We start from the raw sequence: 6000 nt of genomic DNA, 5'->3' as shown, positions 1-6000 counted from the left end.
TTTCATATTTTATTCTCGTTCATATTTACAGTTAATCAAATTCAGTAAATATGTCTTCATTTATTTTATACAGACATCTAAACTTCCCACGTACAAAATATATTAAAGAATGTGGTTTTATAAAAATATGATTATTGGCATAAAATCATACCCACTGGCTATGGGCATATGGCAAAATTTAAAAATGAAATCCATCCTTTCAAATTCTGAATATTCTCTTCAATTTAATTTTAACAGTTTTGAATTTAATAATTTTTGTATAGTGTAATACTACAGGAAATATAATCTATATTATTCATTCATGATCGAACCGGCAACCTTATATCTGTGACTAAACGTCAACCATTGCGTCAAATGATATATTGCGTATGTGACTTTTAACAGAAGGTTACTGCTTAGAAAGGAAGACAAAAATTAAACAACTATTTGACTATCAAATATCCAAATTCTAGGTCAAAGTCAACACGCTCGCAAATATCTTATTATATTTGTATTATATTTAAAACTGCAATAAGTATTTCGTAAAATTTTATACATATTTTTCTCATGACTGTACACAAAATGTGTTAAGTTCTTTCACCTTAGCATTTACAACAACAGATGTTTTCTCAACTGCGACTTACTGCGTTAATCCTAAAAATGTATAATTGTTTCATAATAAAAATAATAATGCCTTCATAAATATGGTAAGTACTATAGAAAGACCACAGGTAACATAATACTATAGGTAAGACGTAGATATTGAAGTAAATTTCCACTTATTTATTAAAAATAGCCAAGTCTTGTTTAATTCTAAGTATGTTTCCTATAAAAACAAATACGATTAATTGGCTTCAATTAAATGACAACATAAAGTACGTATATTTATTGATATATTTGATAAATTATATAAAATTTTTAAATAAACAGCTGATGAGCCTTGAATACGCCCATAGGTATTAATTATGAAATAGGTTTGATATAATTAACCTCTGACCCACGGAACCCCACGCCGATGCCACAGCAGATGTGCAGCGGGCAGGACACGCGCGCGCTGACTCATCACTTGCGCGGGCGCAGGTACTGTCGCGTGCAGATGTGCGTTTGTTTTTATCATGACAACTTTTAAATACACTGAAACTAAATTTGTAAAGTATGTATCTTTAATGCATATTTCGTTTGATAATCTTTCAAACTTTCCTGCATTGTAGAATGAATGAGCAAATAATTCAAACTTCCGGAAATACACGATCTTTGTTTCTAAACTTTTCATAATTTCACATCCATTAACTTTCCAACTTTACAGTTATGCAAGAAATAGAGAATAAAGTCTAGAAAACGCTTTAAAACCTGACAAAAAGATACTTATATTCCCGCAGTGCTATCAGTAATCTTTCTAAGAAGGAAATGTAAATTTAAAAGGTGTAATTAAAGGCATGAATGCAAAGCTATCTGTACAATCGTTTCGTTATCTATTTACATAAAGCATATTATCTCCTTTATCGAGATGTAAACTTAACTCAAGGTTCTCCAACGAATGAGACTGTATTTTGTTCACATGTTTTATAACTGTTATTTGATTTAAACAATATTTGTTAATGCAATTCTAAAATAAACAGAAAGTCATCAGATTCAGAAGAAATAAAATATAGTACTTTCTAATGACAGGAAGTTGAAAGAGCAAGAAATAAGAAGGAAGAGCAGACATTTTGAAATCAGTCTACTATAGTAATGATTTCCCGTGGTATCTTTTACCTTGGGCCCCAAATATTCTATAATGGTCAAAAATTGTACGTGTGGTCCTTGTTTAAGATCTAGTCCTGTCGATTTAAAAGCTTCTTTGTTTATTATTAAATGAAAGCATCAACCGACCCATACTCACAACAAACCCCCACTACAGTTGTCACGTGACGTAAATGTCGTATCATTGTAATATATTCAACTATTACACAGTATGAAACAATCGCTTTCTCTGTCCTTATGTTCCTATAAGCTTAAATCTTTAAAACTACACAACAGATATTGATTTTTTAAAAGATAGAGTGATTCAAGAGGAAGGTTTATTTGTAAAATAACATCTAACTACTCCGAATTTAAAGCGTGCGAAGCAGCGTGCAAATGCTAGTTTTCTTAATAAAACTCTTAATTTATCTCAGAAACTGAATAATTACCAACTCTGTTCTAGTGTCTAATGAGTCTGCATTCCCATAATAGTTTTAAGACAATTACCTTCAAATTCCATTAGATATCAGACAATTTGAATAATTAATCTCGTCGGCGGCGTAACAATCGTTATTTATTTAATTAGTATGCAAAAATTGTCGCCATTATCTTAAATAACGATTTGTTATTGTTATTGTTAATCATGAAAACCTTTGCTACCGTTAACGGATGTTGGAATATTATAAGCTACTATTATTCATTAGCTTTTGTATCGCTGATATATGTCAACTTCATAAGATAAGCAAAAAAGTATCAAAAAAGTATTTTATTCAATAATTCGATCAATAAATACTCATAATAACAATGACGTCGTACTTATTAAAAACGTAAATTACTTCCAGAATATTTTTTCTTCCATTTACATCAAATATGTACACAACAAAAATCTTATTAAGTACAGTTAAAATAACGGTATTTTCGTAATTCCTAAACAAAGAACTTGTGTGCGCGACTGTATTCGCCCACAGGCCTCTCGGCGCCTGCTGGTCGCATCGCATCCCAGTAATAATTATACTATGTAGGTCGAACGCCCACTACCGACGTACAACATGGCCAGTCATATAGACCTCCCCTGCCCCCCTCTGCACGAGTATCTCTACGCGGATAGGGGAGGTGGGTATAACGCCAGGGGTCCACTTACAGTGGCGTTCGTGACCTCGGGACAAAGCGTTCTTCTTTATTCAATTCTAGAATGTGATGTAAATTGGCAATACATTTTTTTATCTGTCAAATAGAATAGATGTAGATTATACCACAGATTACTAAATTATACTGTCAAATTGTGTGGTATCAATACCGCTGCGTTTATTAAAGGAGTTGGTAACTTTTTGAGAAGTTTCATTAAATTATTAATAATTAACTAATACTACTTTAATATTTAGTAAGATACTGTTTAATTATTATTTATTGTTATATTTTTCTCTGCCTAGAGGTTATGGTAATAAACTTAGTTTACTATTCATAAATATTTTAACATTATTAAGAAGTAAAAAAACAAATACAAAGAAGGTAAAAGTCGGTTTAAGGCTCAATTATATAGCTAACGATATGATAACGGACAAATAACGTATTTTGAACTTTCAGCTGATTGGATTTAGGTTGAAAATATATTATTAAGATAAATATTTCTGCTCACACGTTAGATCTTCATAACCGGCGACGTTTATTATCACAAGTCTGGTCAGAACAAAAAGTCCTTTGTTAGCGTCCAACAAGCATTTTACTTAATATTTCAAATGAGCTGGTCTCCTTATACATAAAGAATTGTAACCTAATAACCTACAATTATTACTTTTAACACTAGGGCGCGCCTGTGACTTCGTTTGACTTTAAATAATATACTAAAAAACACGCTTTAATGATGGAATCAACTAGGTTGTGGTCTCTCATACTGAGTATATATTATTTAATTCTGGCGGTTTTATTCAGGATGAGAAGATATACACCTGAAATGTATCTGAAATGTATTTGTACCTATCCTTGATACGTTTGAATTAAACCTGTATGTTTAAAGTGGGTCAAAATTGAGTGTAAACTAGTCTTTACATACAAATATATATGTGAAACTAATTTAATCGTTCTAAAATGGAATAATTTCGAAACTTTTGGAGAATAGTGAATAGATTGAGATAGAGACAGATTAAGTCAGTAATAAAAAAACTAAGTCTTCCCTAAATTATATATGTATTATTTTCTACAGTAGCTTTGTTTGCCTCTACTTTCAGCGTAAACCACTGAACCGATTTGGGTGAAATCGGATGAAAATAATTCCAAAGATTGCACGAGCCCCGAGAAACGGCAGTGGAGATAAACACAATTATAATACTATATTTTTATATACTATTCTTAGACTCGCTTTCCGCCTGTCTTCGCTCGGATGCACTTCGTGTTCTAGAATTAAAGAAAAAAGATTGAACTTTTTTAAAGTTTCATGATTATGAGAATATTCTTATATCCTTCTGCAAACATCTATCTATACATCGAAATTCACCAAAATATTTATCAGTTCAGAAGGGACGTTACAGACAGAACAACTTTCGTATTAAATTATATTAAATGTCACAACAGCGTGCCATACATGCACCTATGTATTAAATAATTTATTTATTTATATAGCAATAATTGTATATAATAATCCGTCGATATTTAAATAAGTTATGCGTAAAAGCTACGTAATTAGTCTAACCAAACATATAATTGTATTGAAATATATGTATATATTTTACTATAATTTTAAATAAGTACCTATTTATAAAAATATGCAATCTAAACTATGCGTATACAGATGCAATATTAAGTCTTTAAGAGAATAAATATTTAATCGGTTCGATTAATAAATTGTTTACTCAGGCCATAACAGTCGAACAAACGTAGATGATTTTTGGCACATAGATAGATGCTTTCAATAACATAGGCTTTTTCATATGTGGTAAAGATTTAATTAAAATTTGGCATAATTTAATATGCTGCTAAAAAATTTTAATATTGACTTTATAGTAAGGGACGAATTTATTAATATTATAAACTATAACTTGTTTTAAACCTGTCTAAGTCCTAAATATCTAATACATATGTAGTAGTTATGTATTCCTAATAGTAATATATAATATAGTGTTACAACAGTAGTGTAAAAACTGTCAAATATTGAATTATTTTCACTAAAATCTTGTAATTTTAATAGATACATCTCAAACATCTAGATGCAACCTTTAAACCAGTAAAGCGGACGAGTTTTATCAAACTCGTTTCGTTAAACGAATGCTTCAACAACAATGGAATCAGAACAGTCAGTCAAAATGGTACCATTTAGTTATTTTCTACATAAACGGTCACCCTTGGGGGGGGAAGAAGAAGGGGAAGATGGAAGGGAAGGGGAAGACCCCTGCAAATTCTAAAATGGGACCACACGACTTCAATTGCTTACAAACTCAAAACTATCATTTATTTATTTTCCACAAAAACGGTCTGCCCTGGGGGGGGAAGTACCACTGAAAATTCTAGAATATATATATTTTATTTATTATTATTTACTTATAATAGACCATATGACTTCAATTGCTCATAAAACACAAAAGGTATCACGTCAATCGGTTGAAACCTACGGAGTTATCTAGTAACGAAATAAAAAAAAATACAATCGACATTAAAACCTCTTTCGTTTTTGGGACGTCGGTTGAAAAGCTCGCTGACTGGCTGACTAATATTGCGGTTGACAACCGTCATTTGTCATACGCCAGCTGTTATTAAATCTTATTGTTTACAATACGATCTGCTTATATATCGAGTTTTTCATGCACCAAGATTTAAGTATCGATTGCATAATTTTTACTTTTTACTTGACGTTCACTTACTTATTTTACCCACTTACCATTTGAAACGGACAGATTCATTCAAGCTTTAAGATCGGTGATAATAGAATAATTAAAATGGGTTTATCTTATTAAAGTGATTAGGCCAGGATTAAATAATTTACTTACGTAAAAGGACCTAGTGAGACCATACAGCTGAATTAAGCACTTTTTTACTTTTTTTCAACAAATTGATGTTATTTTAAATTACAGAAGAAAAAAGCATGAAGAGAATGCAAATTTTAATTTAAAATATTATTTATATTACTTATTAGTGTTACTATATGGTAATAAGGTTTTTATTTCTTTGTAACTATTTCACTAACTGTACTAATTTATTTAATAAGCCAAGTGATATAACTTTATCTTATGCTTAATATTACACAACGGGTATCGATCCCAAGACCAGTGGCTTCATCCACAAGCTGAAATATGTACTAAGTTAAAAGAC

The sequence above is a fragment of the Zerene cesonia genome, chromosome 28 (assembly GCF_012273895.1).
Source record: "Zerene cesonia ecotype Mississippi chromosome 28, Zerene_cesonia_1.1, whole genome shotgun sequence".
Taxonomy (NCBI): Eukaryota; Metazoa; Arthropoda; class Insecta; order Lepidoptera; family Pieridae; genus Zerene; species Zerene cesonia.
The sequence above is the reverse complement of the archived record's forward strand: the minus strand, read 5'-3'. Positions refer to the sequence as shown.